The sequence below is a fragment of the Candoia aspera genome, chromosome 3 (assembly GCF_035149785.1).
Source record: "Candoia aspera isolate rCanAsp1 chromosome 3, rCanAsp1.hap2, whole genome shotgun sequence".
NCBI classification, from domain to species: Eukaryota; Metazoa; Chordata; class Lepidosauria; order Squamata; family Boidae; genus Candoia; species Candoia aspera.
Genome location: NC_086155.1, coordinates 21,194,102 through 21,218,198, shown reverse-complemented (window position 1 = coordinate 21,218,198; position 24,097 = coordinate 21,194,102). Strand labels below are relative to the sequence as shown.

The window sequence follows — 24,097 nt, the reverse complement described above, 5'->3', positions numbered from 1 at the left end:
TCAGTGTCTAAAACATCATGCAGATACTGGAGAGACTGATATGTCATTTCTCCTTCCCTGGCAAAATAATGATGTCTTCAAGGTCCCCCCCCCCCAACAGACTTTACCCATCACAACTTAACAGTCTAATAAATAGCCTTAAATAGACTGAATAGACAGCTATGTTGAAAAGGTATCTCAGTGTCTCTTGATCAGCTACTAATAACATTCCTTGCATCCAGCAATGACAAGGAGGAGAAGTGTTCCTGAACTAGGTGATGCTGGAGATACCGCAATAATCACCCACACCTTCTGCATCCTCTAACCAAATGATACAAGTAATCCATCATCTGAGTGATTCTGGATTAAAAACAATGTAAAGGGACCCTTTTTGAGAAAATCTGTCCAAATACTTATGTAGAACCCTAGAAAATGAATTTATCCATAATGGTGGTGGATTTACTTCCCCTTTCACTCACAATCCCACCCAACAAATACATCAACTATAAATGAGTTTGAGATGAAAAAGAATGTCTGCTATCCATGAAAACCAATCACAGCTAGAGTCCTTCATTTGTAAATCAGGGAAGTCTCTTTCAGGATTGGCCCTGAAAAAGCCAGTCAAGAGAAGTAAGTCTCAGATAAGGTGCAACAACTTTAAAGCAGCTTCCTGCTAAGCAAGCTCCTCGTGATAATTGCCATTATGTATTTTTACTTTGGACTTTTAAAAAAGCTATTGTATCAGCCTTGCTTTACTCAATACGAACTGAATTCAACTGTAATGTCTTTGAAGGACTATGTGTACAGGCCAGATGTGTCTGAGCAATTTTTATGAAAATATATTACAGGCCAGATGTGTTCCTAGCTAAGAAATCTGAAAAACTTCAAAAGTATGTATATATATGTGTGTGTATACACACACACACACACACACACACATACAGAGTTTTATGGAAGAGGAGAAGAGGAATAATTCATTTCTTTTGTGGTCCACTTGGATTTTATATTGGGGGGGGCAATATATCATACATTATAGATATGCTCCTACGCAAGGATCCAAAGAAAACTTGAACAGATGCCACAGTTGGCTAACTATGAATTAAAAATAGTTATTTTTGTTTGTTTTCTGCTTGAACAACATCCAAATGCACTACAGTAAGATATTATTATTATTATTATTATTATTATTATTATTGATGTGAAAATAGTAGAAAAGGGACAAAGATATAAACATGCAGCATTTTCCAGATTGGCACCCAGTGTTACATATTCCATATTCCTCAGACTCTGGAAAATTTTTAATCTTTCTAATCCTGAAAGTAATCAACAGGGATAGAGAACCGGGTACATTAATTCAAACCTGTCACCCTTACCAGGTGGACCAAACAGGAAACATGACCAGATAAGCTAATTCTACTTTATTGTAAAGCTACAGTAACAGAATCTTTCAGTCTGAAAGTACAATTCTCCACCGTCTTCTTTAAAGACCAGGAAAGTAGGGAGGGTCCTTCTGAGTCTCTTCCCCCACCCACTATCCAGCTGCAGGCTATGCTGTCTCTTATCTAACGTTCTCTAGGCAGCATCTCTTTGCCCTGTCTCTCAAGGTCTTTCCCACATGCCATTAGAAATCCCTACTACAAAGTACTGTAACTGGAGAACCATATTCATTCATTGTAAAATCTAGATCTATCAATCAAAAACTTGCACTCCCTTTTCCCTTCCTTCAGATCTCAGCCTAAAATTTTCTTTACATCAAGAGCTTGGAAATAAATATCACCAATGTTTGTGGAGAAAAGTACCATATAGTGTCTGTGTTCTTATGGCTCTTTGAGTAATTAAAGAATTTTCAGATTTGGGTTCAGTCCACTTCTAGGAAACTGTTCTTTGATTCTGACATCTCCCAATGTCCAAAGAAGCCTAATTCAGTCACAGGATTTTACAACAGAGCACATCTCTGTGGAATTTACTGTTAAACAGTTTGTCTTTAAGTGCATACTACCTTTTCGAATGGAATGTGGTGTTATTTCCAGATGCCTACTCACCTGGACTTCTTCCTGTTTCTCATTGTCTTAGAATGCTTGGTCTTCTATTGGTGTATATTGGTGTCTGCCTTCCCAGAATCTCAAATGGTATTTCAGGTCATTTATAACAAACCCAGATACCTTGGTCTTTAACTGACTGATTTCTAGATTCATACTCTTCATTCATCATACAATCTAATTTTCATTACAAATTATTTGAGTTCTCAACCAACAATATGGCATTGTCTGAATACAAAATAACACATATATTAAGAACTCCTGTGAACACTCCTATCATCATAAGCACTTCTTGTATATTTATTCTTATATATTTATTCATAAATCCATTAAACAATTAAAACCCTTGTCTTACTTTTGGCTCAATGTTGAATCATTCACTAAGTATTCCATTTATTGTCATGCTTGCTTTACTTCCATTATGGCTCTCATCAGATTCAGCAACCAAACTTCAACTCCATGATCAGCAGCAATTGTAGCAAACCACGATGATGCCTCAGCAACAAGACACATGCAGTGACATCATCATGCATATACTGTCATTGTGTACTTGCATCTGTTGTCTGATACAAATATTCAAGGTGTGATACAAATAGTCAAGGCATTTCCATGATGTTCTTGTCATGTGCATTTCATAATTTGCTCTCCCATTGCTCCCATGCAGATACATATCCATATTCATGCAAACATTCCATAACTGAAGCCTATTCACTCTGTCATATGCTTTCTCTAAATCAGCAAACATCCAACAAGCACATTTCTCCATAACCTGCTGAAGAGCAAACATTTGGTCCACATACCTTTTGCCAAACATAAAACATTTGCCAAATTTACTCATTGTCAACTAATTATCAGGATAAAGCATCAAAATCACATGTATGTATTACAATGGCTATGATCTTTGCCAAGCATATAGAAGGTTGCTGGTTTAAAACCTGGCAGAAACATTTTAATTACTATTTTCCTTTCAGTATAGTAAGTTCATGCTATTCTTTTTAAGCTAAGAAGTACAAACAGTATTCTGACAACATCAGGACATACCTATATATATATATATATATATATATATATATATATATATATATATTCTTAATTTAATTTAATCTGATTTAAACTATATTCAAGGTGCTGCCTCATTCCATTACAATCTTCAAATCTATTTTTAAAAAGGTAAGATACACTATTTTACTATGTCCACAGTTAATAGCAGCAAAGCTTGTAGTGAAACTAAATGTTTTATTATTTTAATCATAGAATTAATAAAAGCTTATGTTATGAAAGTAATTGCTAAAAGAAAGAATAACTTACTTTAGGGAAAAAGCCACATCATTCCTTTGTTATTTCCAGAGCTGTTATACGATACATACTGACCTTAAAGTAAAAAGAAAAAAAAATTCAAGATGTATCTTTGGTTATCCTTTAAAGATATTGATAATAATTTATATTATTCCTCTAAAGATAGTAAAATTGTATTGTAACATTATATTGTCACTTTCTTAGTTCTGTTATTAATTTTTCCACTATTTGGGACTGGCTTCTTGTAGTTTGACACAGAGATGACAGCACCTAGCTAAGTTTACAGTATCTGATTTTGGAAAGCAATGCAGGGTTGCTTCTGGTTAATATTTGGATGAAAGATTATCATGAAATTATAGGACTGTCAGGTAAACTGAGAAATCTGAAAAACATTCCAGAATAATTCAGTGGCAAACTACTTCCATTTTGTTGTCAAGAAACCAATTTGAATGTATCACCAGAAGTCAAGCTCATGTCAAAGAGAACTTGACTTTACTTTTTTCTCCTCTTTTGCTGGTAGTTGTTTAAGAGATGTCTTTCTTAAAATAAACATTCAGATATAACATAAAATAGGAATTCATAAACTAGAACTGAGTATGAAGAAAGTTCGGCTGCAGTAAACACAACTTCTTGCACAACTTGCCTAAGAGCTAAGGCCTTAGGATCTTTTCAGATATTGCACAAGCAAAATGGAGAAAATAGAGCTTCAGTTCTCTGCCTCATTTTATTTTAATCATTTTAGATTTTTAAAATTTACAAATAATAGGCAGGTGGCATTCTGCAAAGCAAAACTCTAACCTCTAATATCATATTTACTTCCAAGAATACCTCTGGACCACAAAAAGGCTCCATAGGAATTCTCAAAAAAAATAAGTATGTTGGATTACTTGAGCCCCAACTTTTGTTTGGAAAAAAGACAAAGATAAGATGAAACCGAAGATGAGATAGAACTCTAAGGGATAGAAAACAGCAACTTCACCCATTTGTCACTAGTGCTTTATGTTTATTATCATCCACTCTGGTAACCATACTAGAAATTCACAGTCCTCCCCTATGTTGCCTGTAACATGCTCTCAAAGTGGGAAATGTGCCCTCCAGGAAAAGCAGACTGCACATGTGCAGAAGTCTCTTCCAACCATTGGAACTTCTAGAGAAATTAGGTGATGCAGACAAGGGGATGGGGGCATGTCGTTTTATGGTATAGTTTTGAATACGTACTTGTCAAAGCAAAGAGAGGTAATTTGAGTCAAACTGGACTGCTGGTCTCTTTGAGGACATATCTGTGTAATTTTCTTGGCAATGATACAGAGGTCATTTGTCATTACCTTATTCCAAAATTGTTGTTAAGTTCCTAGTCTAGCCTACACACCTTGCATTCCCTGGAGATTTCCAACCCACGCATTAACCAAGACCAACCTTGCTTAGCTTGTGAGTCCATACAACTTTAGTCAAAGCACCATCCAAAGCTTTCTACAGACTTAATATTTAGTATACCTTTAAAAAAGTGTTTTCTAAAATACAGTATAAATAGAGCAGGGTGTTGTTTTATCCAACTTTAAAACAAAGGTTCATCTTATAATTCTAAAATAGTTCAAACTTAGCTAGATTTGAGGGTGGTGAATTAAAGCATCCTTCTTATAGCCTCAACACTTAAAGACTGCCCATTTAAAACAAAAACAAAAAAGCTGAAAGGTAATCAGCATCACATAATGAAAACAATTATTAGCTAGATTATTATTTTATATTTGTTTTCCACCCTTCCCCTACATTCAGAATGATATGTGAGACACAAAATGAAGCATGGGGATATTGGCTTAGGAAGCAAATTATTATTAGAATTTTTATTTCACCCTTGTGTAAGGAAAAAAAGTTTCCATAACAGCTGAGAAACAGTTCTGCTTTCAAGATAATAATTTAAAAGACATCACAAAGAAGGTACACACACAAACACACATTTCTGTGTGCCTTCTTTGAAACTTATTTGCTGATATGACAGTGTATGAGATTTGAGGCAGTATATGGGACTTTCAGTATGATACATCAATGTGCTGAAGTATGACTTCAATTCATTCCTGAGTTAAGTAGCAATCTCCTTACCCTTTGAGTGCTTTATTGCTTAATGGGTAAACTGAAAACCTCTCCTGTCTAAAGTACTGGCCAGTAGTCTTATGCATTTGATTTACTGTAGATCTGGAATTAAGAAGATACAGAAAACAAGATCCTCCCCCACTCCCACCCCCTGAAGGACAACAGTCTGTGAAGCTGGCAGCAGACCACCTGACAGCTTCGAATGAATTTTTCTGAGATGCAAAAGGAAAAGAAAACCAAATTGAGCTTTTCACTGCTTTAAAAGCTTCTTCCCATGATATACAGTTTTTTTAGAAGGACTGCATTTCTGCAGATAAAAACCTAAGTGGATTATCTAATTCAGAAATTTGACACTTTGAATTAGAGATTTGCTACTTTAGATAAAAACATGACAACTGAAAAAAATTGCTGACAAGAATTACTCAGCTTTAAAATTCTGATAAACAGCTTGCAAAGGAGATGGCAAATGCTCTGAAAATAAATAATGATATTCAAGGCCATCTAGTATAGGACCTTTACTATAGAAATAATCTGTTTTCTAAGTGTTCCTTATGCAAGATCAGCCCACAGCAAGTTTCATGGAAAAATTTATACTTGAGATTTTATCACTACAGCCGAAGTAAAAGTTTGACATTGAAGCTGCTTTTCCTGTGAGTTTCTGTTCTATTTAGGTCAAAAATGTAGTCTCATTTTTTATTCCTGAGATCTACAGTAGAGAACCATACTCTGAATTCGTTATTGCAAGTGGTAATTCATGAAAGGAAAGCAAAGGAGGTTAGGATTTTCTAGATTTCCTCCAGAGATAGTTGAAAAAACACTATTTCTTCAAGGAGAATAAGGTGACCTGGCACAGGGAGGGAGGGAGTTCCTATACTGTGATTTCACTTCCATATGACCTATCCAGAAATCCTAATGGGTTTTTTTTAGGTATCATTTATATTTTTTTGCCTTATATTTTCTTTTTTGGCTTCTCTTTTTTTTAATTTTTAAAAAATGTTACTTTGGGTAATTTTTCAAAAGTGTATAGTTAGATGCAAAAGTTTAGGCACCACTAGACAAATCAGTAGATTCCTAAACAAAGAGAAACTGATTCCACTCTGTATCATACAAAGTTAAACTTGATGTCTTCTGGCAAATTTGAATGGCCTTCACAGTTCCCAGACTTGGATATTATTGAAAATCTGTGATGATTTTCAGGCAAGGAAACCTAAATACATTTCTCACCTAGAAGAGTTTTGCAAACAAGAAAGGAAAAAATTTCAAAGGCAAGAATTATAGAAAGCACTTTGCTGGCTACAGGAAACATGTGGGAACTGTTATCATGCAGTTACTGATACAGGTAGTCCTCGGGTTATGACAGCAATTGAGACCAGGATTGCCGTTGCTAAGCAATGTGGTCATAAAGCACTGCATCTCTTAGCGACAGCAATCCTGGCAGTCCTGGCTGCCATCACAACCCCAGGATGCGTGGGTCATTAAGTGATAAGAAGCGGGAAACTCATGTAAGGAGCGCAGGAGGTATGTGGGTGCCACGTTATAACTGTAAGATGGGTTGAAGTTGCCAAGGTTGAGAAACACTGATCTAGAGGATGAGCTGGTAAGCTATATGTTAGTGGAAATTCAGTATGTGCTAGAAGTCTATAGCATTTGCTCAAAATGTGTGATGTAACAAGAAAAAAAGTGATCCAGAAGGTTAGTTTTTAATATGGGAGATTTAAGTATTTTAATAGGGACGCGGTGGCGCTGCGGGTTAAACCGTTGAGCTGCCGATCGGAAGGTCGGCGGTTCGAAACCGCGCGGCGGGGTGAGCTCCCGTTGCTAGTCCCAGCTCCTGCTCACCTAGCAGTTCGAAAACATGCAAATGTGAGTAGATCAATAGGTACCGCTTCGGCGGGAAGGTAACGGCGTTCCGTGTCGTCATGCTGGCCACATGACCCGGAAGTGTCTATGACAACGCCGGCTCCAAGGCTTAGAAACGGAGATGAGCACCGCCCCCTAGAGTCGGACACGACTGGACTTTACGTCAAGGGAAACCTTTACCTTTACTAAGTATTTTAATAAACATACTGTATTTATTATTATGGTCCTAAGTAGGATTTTCCAGATATATTACATAGATGATTTGACTTTTTATTTGGCTGCCAATCAGATAATTATGGCTGGACATTTTAATCAAGATTTAACTCCCTTATTGTGATCGAATTCTACCCCACCTAAACTGCATTCTCATTTATGGAAAATATTGCAAGTTTATATGCTGGAGTTTAATTTGGTGGATATATGGCAACTTTTAAATCCTTTGTGATAAGAGTTTTTTCTTTCTCCACTTCTATAGCAGAGTTGTTCTCAATTAGATTATTTTCTGGTATCTTGATCCTGAATGGATTAACAAATATAATGTGTTACTGCTACATTTAATTATGCCCCAGTACTATGTACCAATGACTAAACAAAAGAATTTCCCATTCTCCTATCTTGTAAACTGCCTGGTTATTTAGACTGTGGCAGGATATAATGGAATAAATATAAATTAGGATTCACTTTTAATGGAAAAATAAAAATAAAAAAGTTTAAAAAGGAAATATGGAAAAAAGTTAAGGAACATTTGAGCAAATTTGCAAGATGACCTTTACCAGAATTATATAAAGCTTTTATGAATGCTAAACAGCATTTATACATTTGAATATTAATATCAGAATATTAACTGAATCATAAAAAGCAAGAGTAAGGTGAAGGCCCTGATAAATTATTAGCTTCTTGGGTGAAAGGGTTGCAAGAATGTAATATTATCTTTACTATTAACGATGCCTATATATAATGATTCTATTATCAACAATTCTTCTATTTTTATTGTTGAAGGTATAGTACTGAGTCAAATGTAACAAAGAAATGAATTCATTTTAATATAATACAGCTCATCTTAAGTAGAGCTGCCAATTTAGCTTCATCTTTATGTCTACAAGAAATAATAGATACCATTAAATCAATGAAAAACAGGAAGGCAACAACAACAACAAAAACCTCCAAGTCCAGATGGTAATTGCATTGGTATAAGGCAGATATTGAGTGATTTGCCCCAGTATTATGAGAGGTCTATAAGGATGACTTTTTAAATAAGTTTTATATAACTTTGACTTTGAAAGCTGTTAAAGATCCTGCTGAATGTGGAAGACTATCACCAGATTTCTTTATTAAATGCTGAGGCAAAAATACTGACACTGACTGTGACCTCTAGAGCAGGGGTCCCCAACCCCCAGGCTGCGGACGGTACTGGTCCATGGCCTGTTAGGAACCAGGCCGCACAGCAGGAGGCGAGCAGTGGGCAAGCGAGCGAAGCTTCATCTGTATTTACAGCTGCTCCCCATCGCTCACATTACCACCTGAGCTCCACCTCCTGTCAGATCAGCGGCGACAGTAGATTCTCTTTTAGAATGCAGTCTGAGTTTTGCAGCAACGGTGGGAAAAGTGCTGAACTCTGCAGCAGTGGCAGAAAAGTTGCAACAGAGCCCAGCTTGACAGTTAGAAAGAGCACCAAAAAGAAAGCAAGCCCATTGCCTGCTACCTCCAAACGGCGCGAAGAAAATAGAATAACAGGTTGGGAAAATGAGGAACGCGCTGTCAGGGACAACTGTTCTTAAGGTTCAGCTTCCAGACCTCACCTCATAGGATCCAGAACTGGAAGACCTTCCAAGCCTTGCACAGCCAGATCACCAGACAAGCCTGCCTTCCTACGCCTTCGCTGTCCTCAGCCACTTCCAGCCCTGCCCTGCTGACCCATCCTCCACCAAGTCCTACCTTCCTATGCCTCCTCCACTCTCCACCGCTGCCTCCATTGCTGCCGCACTGCTGCCGAAGCCTCCAAGGGTTACCAGAGTGGAGCTCCTTGCCTGAACCTGCTGGTTTCTGTGCCGGTCCTAGTGCCTGACGTGTGCCTTGTAAATCCAAGGAATTCTGTGGCTGGGTCTGCTTTGACTTTGCTGGCTTTCTGGAAAGGACCCTGCTTTTCAACCCTGCTGGCAAGCACACAAGTACTCTGTGTCGAGCCTTGTACCCAGTGTGAATCCTGACAAGTCTTGTGGTTGCCGGAGTGAATCCTTCTTGTACCCAGTGCAAATCTTGCCCAGTCTTGTTTTTGCCAGAGTGAATCTTGCTAAGCCTTTCTTGGATCCAGTGCGAAATCTACCAAGCCTTGCCTCCACCAACACGACCTTGTCAAGCCAAGCCATTACCCTGCTTACCACTATCCTAAGATTCGTGCCAAGCCTGTTGTGTGCCAACCAGCAACTAACCACTGAACTTGTACCACCCTTACTGTATTAATAAAGGTTATTACTTCACCTTCTGTGTCAAGTCACAGTTCAGAACAGGACATTCTCATGGGAGCGCGAACCCTACTGTAAACTGTGCATGTGAGGGATCTAGGTTGCACGCTCTTTATGAGAAGTCAGAATCGGCCACTTCTTTTAGTCCGCACGTGGCCCACCCATCATTTCATTTACCACTTCTGTCCGCGCCTCTTTCCCGCACTGTGCACTTGTCTCAGTCACAGTTTTGGTAAGCCCACAAGCTACCCCTAGCCAAAATGAATAAAAAACAAACGTTGCTGGAGAGCTTCTTTGAAAAGAGGGAAAGACCCAATGATGAGACAGCAGAAGGCTCCAAGACTGCCAACAAAAAGAAAGCTGCATTTAAAAGAAAATACCAACAGTCCTACTCAAATTACGGGTTCATTGCAACAGGTGAGTCACATTTTCCAAGCCTGCTTTGTATAATATGTGGCGACTGGCCATCCAACGAAGCCATGAAACCTTCAAAACTGCTTCGCCACATGGAGACCAAGCACCCTGCATTAAAAGACAAGCCTCTGGAGTTTTTCAAAAGAAAAAAAACATGGACACGAAGGACAGAAGCAAAACCACTTTATCAAATGTGTCTGCAGAGAGCATCATTCTTAGTGGCTAACCGCATTGCTAAAGCTAAGAAGCCCTTTCCTATTGGTGAAGAGTTGATCCTGCCTGCTGCTAAGGACATTTGCCGTGAACTCTTAGGAGAGGCTGCAGTTCAAAAGGTGGCGTGTGTTCCTCTTTCGGCTAGCACCATAACTAGACAAATCGATGAAATAGCAGAGGATACTGAGGCACAATTGTTAGAGAGGATTAATGAGTCACCATGGTACACAATCCAGGTTGACGAGTGTACCGATGTTGACAAGGCAACAATGCTTGTTTTCGTGCAATATATTTTTCAGGAGGATGTGCATGAGGATATGTTATGTGCACTTTTGTTGCCAACACCACAGCTGAAGAGCCATTCAACTCTTTGAATGATTACATATCAGGAAAAGTGAATTGGTCATTTTGTGTCAGTATATGTATGGACGGAGCGGCTGCCATGACTGGACAGCTTTCTGGTTTCACTACTCGGGTCAAGGAGGTCGCTTCTGAATGTGAGTCTACACACTGTGTCATTCACAGAGAAATGCTGGCTAGCTGAAAAATGTCACCTGAACTTAACAACGTTTTGCAGGATGTGATTAAAATTATCAACCACATTAAAGTACATGCTCTTAACTCACGTCTGTTCACGCAGCTCTGTGAGGAGATGGATGCAGAGCACACACGTCTTCTCTTATACACAGAAGTGAGATGGCTTTCTAAAGGTAGATCACTGGCCAGAGTTTTTGAGTTATGAGAGTCGCTCCAGAGATTTCTTTTAGAAAAACAGTCACCACTGGCAGCACATTTCAGTGACACGGAATGGGTCGCAAAACTTGCTTACTTGTGTGACATATTTAACCTGCGCAACGAACTCATCTGTCACTTCAGGAGAGAACGACAACTGTGTTCAAGATGGCAGATAAAGTGGCTGCATTCAAAGCCAAACTGGAATTATGGGGGCGACAAGTGAACATTGGGATTTTTGACATGTTTCAAACATTAGCAGAGATTTTGAAAGAGACTGAGCCAGGGCCTTCTTTCTCCCAGGTGGTGCACAATCACCTATCTCAGCTTTCAAAAGAGTCTGAGCATTACTTCCCTACCAACAAAGACCCCCAAACTGGGAAGGAATGGATCCGCAACCCATTTGTGAATAAACCAGATGAATCGACTTTGTCCGTGCTAGAAGAGGACTGCTTGAGATCGCAAATGACAGTGGCCTTAAAAGTATGTTTGAGACAACTTCAAATCTCCATACATTCTGGATTAAAGCCAAGGCAGAATATCCTGAGATTGTCACAAAAGCACTAAAAAGCCTGCTTCCATTTCCAACATCCTATCTTTGTGAAGCAGGGTTTTCTGAAGTGACAGCAACCAAAACGAGATTACGGAGTAGACTTGTCCTAACAGTCAGGAATCACGCTGAGATGAGGAGTAGGTCTCTAGTGTTTATTACTGCTACATAAGACAGAATCCTAACAAACTGAAGAAGCATGGGAAAACCCAGACAGATAAACCCCAAAAGTTAAGGCGGGTCTGATCTGTGTCTCTTTGAATGGCTGCTTAATTCCTCAGTACTACGCATGCATTTTCCCCCCTGGATAGAGGCCCCCTCCTGCTCGCCATCAGTACTCATGACAAGACTGGACATAAGCAACACATTTCAGGTGTCACTGTCTCCCATCACCCCCAGATGGGACCGTCTAGTTGCAGGAAAACAAGCTCAGGGCTCCCACTGATTCTGCATTATGGTGAGTTTATAATTATTTCACTATATATTACAATGTAATAATAATAAAGTGCACAATAAATGTAATGCACTTGAATCATCCCGAAACCATTCCCCACCCCTGGTCCGTGGAAAAATTGTCTTCCATAAAACCAGTCCCTGGTCCCAAAAAGGTTGGGGACCATTGCTCTAGATTACATACAATATTACCTCTGACTATTCACCCTGTCCAATCCTATAAATGGATGCAAAGTGTCTAACATCATATTACTAACAGACATTCTGGATCTACATTTAAAACTGTTGGTGGATTTCTTAGATAAATAAAAGGCCTTTGATATGATGCAGTGGGAATTTCTGCAACAAGGATTTTTTTCATCTATCAAGATATCACATAAATACATCAAGGATTTCCCTTATCTCCTTTTAATTTTATTTTAAACAATTGAAGAGAATTTATTTTAACCACTGGCTTGCCTTATTAGACAAATGAAAGACTTTTAAGATATAACAATGCCTGGAATGGAACACAGATTATTACTGTATGCTATATTACATTTTATTGATAATTATACTGTATGTGTTCTATACCAAAATGTATTGATATTGTGCAACAGTTTGGTAATTTAGCAGGTTGTTCCATTACTAGAACAAATTTCATATAGTTCTTATAGGTTCTAATGTTTGGAACCCATCAGTTTGTATAAAGTTAATATAAGTTTATAATAATAATAATAATAATTTTATAAGTTAATATAAATTTATGGAAGTTTGTAATAATTGGGCTTTCACTTGCTTGAATTCATTTACATATCTTGGAATAGTTATTAAAAGGAAACATAAGCAATACATTAATCATACTTATGTACCTACAACATAGTACTGAGTTTATGAGTTCAGTTTATCAGCTAGAAGAAGATTGCTCATTAGGGACAGAATAAAGACTTTCAAACTAAAGAGCCAACAGTCGTCAACTTTTCCTGTTAGCAGAACTCAGCAACAGAACTAGGAATAATACCAATCAGATTGAAGAGCCTATGTGACTAGAAAAAAAAACCTGAACTAAATCTTGAATCAGAATATTTAATGTTCAGTTTCTGCAGATAAATCGTCCACAAGCCTAAATACAATTAGACACAAATTGAGTTCTTCCTCTCCTCTGAAGCCTCCTCCTTCTCCCTCCAAACAGCTACAGAAGGTTACTCAAGCATCCTCTGCAGATTACTGGAGTGCCCAGGAAGCTGCAGGGGAGAAGAAAGGTCCATTTGATCAACAGTGCCCATTCCATGAATGGATAGACATTTCTAGAAATGATCCCCTGCAATGACACAACGATAACACAAGATCAAAAATGGTTTCCTGTAGGAAACCATGGAGATGACCTTGGGAAAAATGTTCAAAAGCTGTTGCAAAACAAAAACTACAGAGGCATACCCTGAGTCCTGGAAAAGGAGAAAGTACTAGGAAGAACTCAGGCTGGCTTCATTCAAACTTTCTGGGGTATAGGGCCAACATTTCCCTCACATCTACCTATGGTGTTTTTCTTGACTACACACATAACATATGAACAAGTCCACTGCTTCATTAGCATTATTTATTTATATCTAAATTTTAAAGTTACCCCCCCCCAAAACTGCAAGCAATGTGCATTATTTGATTGGCCCTGGGACATAAGAACATAACATTACTGATTGATGATCTATTGAAGATTCTTTTTATCTGTAGCAAGCACAATTTTAAAAAAGTTGTTGCTTCCCATTGGATCTAAGACTTAATTGGATTGCTCAACCACCCCAGTATTGATGAGGCAGATTTGAACAATTACCTACAAATTATTTAAAGATAAGACAAAATCCCACCGTTTAATCTACTGAGTAGTTATTTAACCAAACATTTGGCAAATGATCCCTGGCTGTTAATACTCAAAAAAGGAGGTAGACCCAGAACTATTTGAGAGGTTACAGTATAATATGGGAATTAATTAGAGTTGTGGTACTTCTGCACAGAACTGATGGATACTTAACAAATCCCAAGTCAACAAGAATGCTCAAGAAAAAAAAGTAAAGGGGACAAATCAAGTATGTAAAATAGTCTCAGGTACTTCTTACTGATGTGAAAAGGCTATAATGAATGTTTCTTTGCCTAAAGGGAGAATAGTTCATTCTTTTCAGAATACAGGTTCACAACGAATGATATTTACATTTTCCTGCAACTCCTAATTTTTCCATTCATCATTTGCTAGGATCTCAAGAACATGTACAGTGTATGCAATGTTTGCATATGTTTAATGATCCTTTTACCAAACAAATGCCTGAAATGCTAATGAAGAGATTAGTTAATATTGCTGATGCTGCTATTTTAAATCCATTAATATCACATTGTGTTTCTGAAATGAGCTATTTTCCCAATAGTGACATCAACAGTGCTTTTTAACTTGCTGAAGAAAGATATAAAGTTAGGAATGGCCAAGTCTGCTCATGACCCCATTTTTTTTAAAGATTTAAAAATAAAAGTAAAAGGGTTGTCCAAACTTGGGAGTAGAACTTAGTATGGCCAATTCAGTTAAATGTAAGCAAGTATTACAATCTGTTTTAGTGCCAAAAATCCTAATTTCACATATACATGGGATACAAGATGATAATAACTGACCAGGATAAGGCTCTTCGGACTGTGATGAAAAACTTTACTTGTGTAGTTGCGAAGAGATAAAAATTAGCAATTGCACAAATTAACTTTTCTCTCATATATATGTTTGTATGTATGCATGTACGTTGTAGATCATTAGGAAACTCTCCATATCATAATGTCTTTATTAAACTTCAAATCTGAGAACATGTAGAATATTATGTACAATTAAAGATCTCCAAAAGAGCATCATACAGCAGAAAAAAGAAACAAAATGTTCAAAAGGCTAGAACACTTTCCCTTTGAAGAAATACTACATTTGGTGAGTAAGTTTAGATAGAGTAAAAGTTTAGAAAATAGTAAGAAACTGTACAGGAAGAGGTTTCATTCTTTCTAATAACAGAATCCAGAGCCATCCAGTAGAATTGGAGATCAGAGACCATCAGCAGAAAGTACTTTTATTTAAGTTATGACTTTGGCACAACAAGATAGAATGATGCTGTCTACCAAATTGGAAGGTATTTAAAAAAAGACTGGATAAATGCATGAGAGGATGATCTTCTCAGTGCTAACTAGGCATGATTATCCTGGTATGAGCTGCCACTTGCCTCTCATTCTCAGATGCTGCAGAATACATTCAGTAGAATTCTGCATGTTTGCATCCAGTTGTGGAATTCTGATAAGAATTTGGGTGACCAATGTGGAAAACAGCATGTTGAAGCAAATAGGCTTTACGCTAATCTAACAAGGCTCTTCTTACATAAAGTATTTAACAATTTTGAAAACCTTCAGACACTGAATGGAATGAAAGGAACAAGACAATTGCCATGTTGTTACCATGTTTGACCTTGCAGTCAGCAGATCTGATTTTGTTTAAGTTGAGAGGGACAGGAAGACAGTTACAGAAAAGGATGTACCAGGCAGAACATGGTAAGAAGAAGGCTAAGGACATGATAAAAAAAGCTTTATGTAATGTGCATATTATTGTATTACATATATATTACATATTTCCCTTATTTTTCTGTCTTCCTATTTTAAGAAACACCCACACACACACACACACATTTTCTTTTGTGCTAGAGAGAATAAACTTTGCTATATTGAATTTGGTTTGATTTACTGCCTCTCCAGGTCAAACAGACCCAACTGACAGATCCAGGCTAATGCAAGGAATCTGTTCAGCCTGGATTTGTCTTTAACAGTACAAGAGGATTCTATTGCTTTACTTTCAAATCAAGGGCAGATGGTCAAATTCTTCATTCACTGAATTCACTCTATTTGGTAAACAATCCATTGCTAACTTCGCAATCATTTGAATTAGGTCTTGGTATTGTTAGTTAATCCACATCTTGTACAAGTGGCACAAGGCTACAACAGCAGCCAACAAATGTAGTGTTGTGTTGGTTTGAGTAAGTCTCAGATGCCCTGTCTACAAGACCAGTGATGTTACAAGTCATTCTAACTAAAGAGAAAGAGGCAGGACATGCCAATCTGCCATGGTAAATAAGTGTCCTTACCTTCTCTGCCACTGCTTTACATTTCTACTACCAAATCTCTTGGGTTCATATGATCTATGGATCTTACTAAGACTGGAGAAAACCAGGGGTTTGCCATTCTGTGTCTTAAAGACGGCTCACTGACTAAAGTTTGAGATTATGTGTTTATTCTTCACAGAATATTTTAACAGCTTTGTTCAAATTTGAGAGAAAGCTAAATGGTAACAAGAACACTTTACAGAGTCACCTTTGGCAGCATTCTTGTCATCTTCAACACTCGCACAAAAATGAAAAATGCCTTTGCAATGCATGAATTAAGCTTGTATCAAACTCACCAGATGTATGCTTTTTCTATTGTTCTCATCATTATCTGTCTCCCTAAAACCCCCAGAGTCTTGTACTATTTTGCTTCTGAAATGAAGGGGTGATGTATGAGAATGTATCAGAAACAAAGCTGCTAAATCACAAGCAATAGAAAGCTTTAGTGAATACAACAGGGTAATCTTACATTTTAGAAGAGCCAGTTTGGTGCAGTGATTAAAGGCACCGAGTTAGAAACTGGGAAACTGTACGTTCTAGTTCTGCCTTAGGCCCAGAAACCAGCTGGGTGATTTTGAGCCAGTCTCTCTTTCTCTCTCTCAGCCCTAGGAAGAAGACAATGGCAAGCCATTTCCAAAAATGCTGCCAAGAAAACTGCATGGATTTGTCCAGGCAGATGCTGGGAGTCAAAATTGACTTCAAGGCACATGCACACATGTATTAGGAGAGGAAATCTTTTTGTGGCATGAGAGCTGCATTGGCTATTGGAGAGGCTATCTACCAGCAGTGGTGGACCAAGCCTAAGCAATCAGGGTTAATCCACTCATCTATGATGGATATAAACTCTACCAAACCAATTTGCAACAGTGAAGGGGAAACTGTTTCTTCAAGAAAGGCTACAGGCACCTTGAAATGATAGCTGCTCCCAAGTGGGCTAGTTTTATTCAGTCCTCCCCAGAAACAAAACCCATTAAGAACACTTGCACATCACCAAGAACTCTGGCTTCTCATGAATGAACAAGGGTGCTAGCACACAATCTTCTGACAGTTCCATTTAAACAAGCTAAACAAGCCACAGAAAATATTTCCAAGACGTCTTAGGATGTGCAAATGACCTGTCTTGAAATAAGCTAGGAAACCAAAAACAAACTTTTTTTAGCTTCTTTTAGCCAAGCAGGAGCACTGAAGCACTCTTATGTCCACTTGCATTCACATTAAATCATCAGGATATGCTTGCACATAGCAATAAAAATAAGCTTATCCTAGTTTGCCAGGGTAAAGAAACTTTATCAAATATGCAGGTAAACCATCAAGAGTTCTGTAAGCAGAGAACTTGTCTATCAGCCAGTGGCAAGAGGGTCAAATTTAAAGATTTGAAGATCAGGGAGAGCAAAGTAATCAAGTGCTGGTGAAACTGTATCTAGAAAAAGGGCCTAACGCAAGTGAATCCCTGCACAGAATTAGAGCTGTAGAATTGGAAGAGGCCATTTCAGCTCCCTTTCCCATTTAGGTCATTCAACAGCCATTTAAGTGGTTTCCATTCATTGAGCAAAACATTTTTGGAAGCGTAAACAGTGGTTAGGGATGCACAGAGGCAGTCAATATCTTATACCTGGCAGATGGCAGGACGAAGAGAAAGAAGTGATGCATGAATGAATTCTGACCAGAAAGACAATAATATAAATTAACATACAATTTTTGCAGATATATCCAGGACCAGGAACATAAGAAAGATGAGGCACAAATTGGAAGTGATCATGTTCTTTAGAATTTTGACAAATGACAAATATGCTTGTTTTACACGGACTGACAGAGTGGTTAAAATTATTGAGTGGGGGAGCAAGCATATAAAGACATTATTTATTTATTTATAAATCAAATGTAAAGGCCACCCTTGTCAAAGAGACTCTGTATAAAAGATAAAAGAGTATATAAGATAAAAACAATGCAACATAATGTAAACAAAAGAAAGGGATAACCCAGAGATGAGCATACCAAGCATATTAATAAAATTCCCACAGCAGCTCACACTTCCTAATGTAGTATCTGGGGGAAAGGCCTAGTCTCCAAGGCCAGATTTAAAGGACAGGATTGGGGCAACTCCAGCGTTTGGGGATATATGATTCCAGAGGGCATGCTACCTAAGTCCCATCAGATAATCCTGTTTTAAAAATGGGACTTGGAGAATGCCCAATCTGTCAGATCTTACTGGATAGATAGAAACAACAGGAGAAAGGAGTCCCTCAGTCAGCCAGGCCCTATACAATAAAGATCACAATCAACACCTTGATTTGCACCTGGTAACCAGAGCAGCTGGCACAGAAGTATAACATGGGTAAAAGGAGTAAAAGGAAAGGAGGGGAGGAATACTTTCAGACTTGTAAAACTGATGTTAGCCCTTCAAGGTAGTCCAGACAACAAGCACAACAATGAATACTAGTTCTATCTTTATTGTAAGGTTACATTAACAGAATCTCCCCTCCTTTCCTTTTACTCTCCAGAAAACTAGGGAAGGTCCCTTCTGAAATGCTTCCCACTCCCACTCCACTTCTGTGGACTGAGACACCTTTTGCATGATGGTTGTCTAGTCTGAGGCTCTTCTTCCTGTCTCCCAAAGTCATTCCCTTGGGATACCATTACACATACTCAGTCTAGAAGGTACCATGATCAATAGTTTTGAAGGCCACTGAGAGATCAAGGAGAAACACCACTATACTGATTCTGCCAGAGGTCATCAACCAGCTTGATCAATGCCATTTCTGTGTTATGTCCTGGCCTGAAATCTGACAGAAAAGGGTCCACATAATCTGCTTCCTGTAGGGTCCTCTGAAGCTGCAATCCAACTATCTTCTCAAGAACTTTCCCTAACAAGGGAAGCCTTAAGACTGGACTAAAGTTGTACAGCATCTTTCAGTCTAGCAATGGCTTCTTGAAAAGGAGGCATACCACTGCCTCCTTAAAGGCAGGTGGAACTACCCCCTCACTCAAAGATGGACCCAACCACATGCCATATGTGGTTGGGCTCTAGGCCTCTTCTGCCATTTCATCCCCCAGAGCTTCTCAGAATACCAGATAATTGATTATGTGACAGCTAGGTGCCCTTCACATGTACTGAACAAATCCCACAATTTCTAAACAGCATGGAGTTTGCCCATGCTAGCTAGAAATTATGGGTATTAAAGACTAATACATCTGGAAGGCACAAGATATAAAGGCCACTCTTTGCAGTGAAATGGAAGGGAGATACCATTAATTATTAAAAATAATTTTGGGCCTGATCCAATAGATATGTCATGGAGACTGTCTATCCATGTGGTTGCTAAGAGTTGATAATGACTTGATGGCACATAATCAAAATCAATAGATATGAAGTTTAACAGTAGGTGAAGCCTTTTAACCCACAATTCATATCACAGAATTTACCCCCAAATAAAAATTACCATAATAAAAATATTAACAATTACTCCCAAATTCAGAGCACTAACATATAAATCTATAAAATATCATGTAACATAAACAGCTGTGCCAGCTGCTGTAAACCTGGTGTCTTCTTGAAATGTTAGACTACAACACACATCACCTTGATCAACATGGCCACTGGAACTATTTTCTAGAAGACTAAATTACACTATAACATGTCAGATAACTGCAATGTTTTCTCCACTAGAGGGAAAAAAGGGGAAATTTCCCATAAAAAGTTCCATAATGTTACTAATTAGTAATAATGTTACTAATTCAGAAGGCTTTGATGTAAGTGTCAAGCCTCACATACACAATGAAATGAGTAGGGCTCCTAAGGTCTAGCTTAACCGCATGTATATGTTCATTTGATATGCTTCAGCATTAAGAAAATTTTCAGTATAAATCAGAGACATGTAAACATAATAGAGAAATGTTGCAGTGCTATTAAACAACTACAGCTGAATATCTTTTTATGCAGCCAAAAGGAGAACCATGTTGAATTATTTGGGTGCATATTCATGAAAAGACATAAACAGCTTGTAATACGAAGGCAATTACTCCAGATTTCTGCTGAACAAACTCCCTATTCATTCTCGCCATATTTTTATTCCCCCAAAACAAGCTACAAGGAACTAAATGTTGAGTCTGGGTTACATACAAAGACATTCATCCACAAATTGATGGAGATAAGATTTTTGGCAGTTGGATTGTACGTTACTTCTGTATACAGGCCCAGAAAAGAGTATTCTTGGACAGATTTACAGCCTAACCCACTAACAAGCTTTCAGAAAATCACCTTGAACAGGTTTTTTGAAACAACAAACACTGACACCCTAGCCATAACAACTCCACTGGATAACCATTCAGTTTGTAGAAAAGAGTGTTTTACTTTTCTTCATAGTAACAAGGCTCTTGAAACGATTTGAGAAGCTGAACTTCAAAGTCAAATGCTGCATGCCTTGCACAGTGCAACATAGAGATGCAACAACCTGCCTCTTTACATAGAGTGACGCAGAAGCTCTCTGCATTTTAAGAGTCTCTAAAATTCCAAAAAGAAGGGTTTACTCTCTAAATCAAACATCCCCAGCTTTGTGCCCTCTCAGTATAACAATTCGTCAGCTCCCATAACTCCTATTTCTATGCAGGCTTAGAATTCTATTCAATATATCTGGAGACTGAAGAAAGCTGCTGTAAGTTTTACAGAAGCACAAATAAGCACTAGGACAAATTTTAAAATAAATTACTTTACTGATTGATACAATGTCCTAATGAGAATATCAGAATGAGTGAAAACTTACCACTGAGTTTATGGAACACATTCAATTTCAGTGTGGTTCTTTCTGTTTTAGCTTAGTGTGTTTCAGGAAACCAACCATTATGATATATAAACTATGTTTTCATAACTTAATGTTATGTGTGCCAACTGTGATTTATTCAATAATCCATAATTAAGCAAAACATAATGTACAAACCCAGCCATTGTCTCTAATTTCTATTACTATATAGATTTAGAATCCTGCCTACCTTTGAGTCAGAATGAGTAACAAAAACTCTTTTAAATTTCTAAAGCATTCCAAGGGCTTTATACATCTCTAGACTTTATATATTTCTTTATACATCTCTATAAAAAACATATCCCATCATTTGTATTTTTACAAGATTTAGTACTATATTACTCCTATTTTACTTATTTACTATGGGATATGCCAACAGAAGGGGCCTTTGTATAGACTGAAAGTTATTTTGTTTTCTAATAAAATATAAAAAAATAAATATATAATATAAAAATAAACAGGGTAAGCAATCTGCAGCCTCCAAATTTTTGCATTGCCAAGAGCATCTTTTAACTACAATTAGCAACAACAAAAAAGTCATTTGAAGTATTTGTAGTGTAAACCCTAAAAAAGTTTTAACATAATATTTAAAATTAAAAAATGCCAAACTCCTATCCCCACCCTCCAAAATTTAGGATCTCTGGTATCAAAATATTACCCATTCCTAAAATATGCAGAAGCAAGACAGGTTCCTACACCGAGTTTATTATGGTTTTCATTTAGCCTAGTTTCTAACACACACACACACACACACACACATTTATGCAGCATGTACTTCCCATGTAGAAGACTGCTCAGATACTTCCACATGCACAATGAATACAAAGAATTGCCAGTCAAGGCTACAAAGTATGATGAGGTATGTATGATCTCCTTTGCAACACCAAGTTTCTCATCCAGACAAACCACAGTTCCCTTGTGTAACTGTAGAAAATGCCCTATTTATCTTCCCCGCAATGAACTTTAAGCTAAACATTGAAGAATGCCTAACTCTTACACAGAGTTAAACTTCTAGGAGTTCAGACACAGAAGAGCTAGACCATTTTGACAAGGAGTTGGTAAGAAATTGGAATGTAAGGAAACGTACAGAGTTACTCTGAACATGAATTCTGGGCACAGTGGGCAGCAGGAAAAAGAAGACACAAATTTTTCTAAAGAGCAGAGGATGTCGGGTAGATTAGGGTGATAATGGTACACAAAGGTCACAAGCAAGGATGATTTTGGAAGACAAGGATGAAAAGTTGTGATGAAAAGTTGTGTTACAATCCCTGGATTATTGTTCCCTCCTTTCTTCCCAACATAATGATGCGATGTAATCCAAACCACACTGGAAACTTTATACAGTATGTATGTATGTATGTATGTGCATGTGTATGTGTGCGTGTGTGTGTGTATTCCTATCCATACAGAGGCATTTCTGCCATGGTGCCTGCCCTCTGGAACATCTTCCCTCCTGAGATTAGGATGGCCCAAACCCTTTTGGCTTTTCAGAATGCCTTGAAGACCTGGCTTTGGGCCCAGGCCTGGGGCCCCTAGAGTGCAAAGGGCCCCATTTCATGGTTGTGCAAACACCAATAGTTTTTAAGATCTCTTGGCTATATTTATATTTAATTTCTGTATTGTTTTAATTCATTGTTTTTTATTGTTCTAAGCCGCCCAGAGTCACTGGTCTGAGATAGGCGGCTATATAGATTAAACAAACAAACAGTAACAATGTTGTTGTTGTTAGTTGCTGTTGAGTTGTTTACGACTCATGGCGACCCTATGTATAACAGAATGAAATGCTGTTTGGTCTTGTGCCATATGCCTGACTGTTCCAATGTTTGCATCCATTGTTGCTGTAACTGTTTCAGTCCATCGCATTGAAGGTCTTCCTCTTTTCCTCTGGCCCTCAACTTTACCAAACATGATGTCCTTTTCAAGCAATCAGTCTTTCCTGACGATGTGCCCAAAGTATGAGAGTCTAAGCCTAGTTATCTTCCCCTCTAGGGAACGTTCTGGTTGTATTTCTTCTAACACTGATTTGTTTGTTCTTCTGGCAGTCCATATTTTCAATAATCTTTGCCAACACAATTTGAATGCATCAATTCTTCTTCTATCTTCCTTTTTTGATGTCCAACTTTCACAGGCATACGTGGCAATTGAGAAGACCATGGCAGAGTCAGATGCACCTTTGTTTTTAAACTGAGATCTTTACTTCTGAAAACTTTAGATAGGTCTTCTTGGATGGCAGATTTTCCCAGCATGATATGTTGTTTGATTTCTTGATTACTACTTCCCTTGGCATTGATCGCTGATCCGAGTAGACTGAAATTGTTGACGACTTCAATTTCTTCTCCATTTATTGTGACATTGTTGATTGGTCCATTTGCGAGTAACTTCATCTTCTTCACATTCAGGTGTAGTCCATATCGCTGACTACAATCTTTGATCTTCATCAGCAAGTACTTCACATCTTCTTCACTTCCAGCAAGCAAAGTTGTATCATCTGCATATCGCAGGTTGTTAATGAGTCTTCCACCAATTCTGATACCCCGTTCTCCTTTGTATATTCCTGCTTCTCGAATTATTTGTTCAGCGTACACATTGAATAAGTAGGGTGAAAGTATACAACCTTGCTGCACACCTTTTCCAATTTTGAACCACTCAGTATCACCGTTTTCTGTTCTAACAACTGCCTCTTGATCTGTGTACAGGTTCCGCATGAGTACAATTAAATGCTCTGGAATTCCCATTCTTCATAATATTAACCATAACTTGTTATGGTCCACACAGTCAAACGCCTTTGCGTAATCAATGAAACAGAGGTAAACATCTTTCCGGTATTCTTTACATTCAGCCAAGATCCATCTGACATCAGCAATGCTATCTCTCATACCACATCCTTTCTTGGACTTCTGGTAGTTCTGTCGATGTAAGGCTGCAAACGTTTTTGAATTATTTTCAGCAAAATTTTGCTAGCATGTGAAATAAATGAAATTGTTCGATAATTTCCACATTCTGTTTGATCTCCTTTCTTTGGAATGGGTATGAATACGGATCTCTTCCAGTCAGTTGGCCAGGTCATTGTCTT

The 24,097-nt window shown here is 38.0% G+C and overlaps 1 protein-coding gene across 1 annotated transcript in view; it reads right to left on the bottom strand.

Moving 5' to 3' along the window:
* The window catches only part of SULF2 (sulfatase 2), a 328,818-nt gene that overhangs the window by 292,817 nt on the left and 11,904 nt on the right, over positions 1-24,097 (bottom strand). Inside the window, exon 2 of the mRNA XM_063297104.1 lies at positions 3,327-3,389. The gene's annotated coding sequence lies outside the window, so the exon portion shown is untranslated. The remainder of the gene's footprint in view (positions 1-3,326; positions 3,390-24,097) is intronic.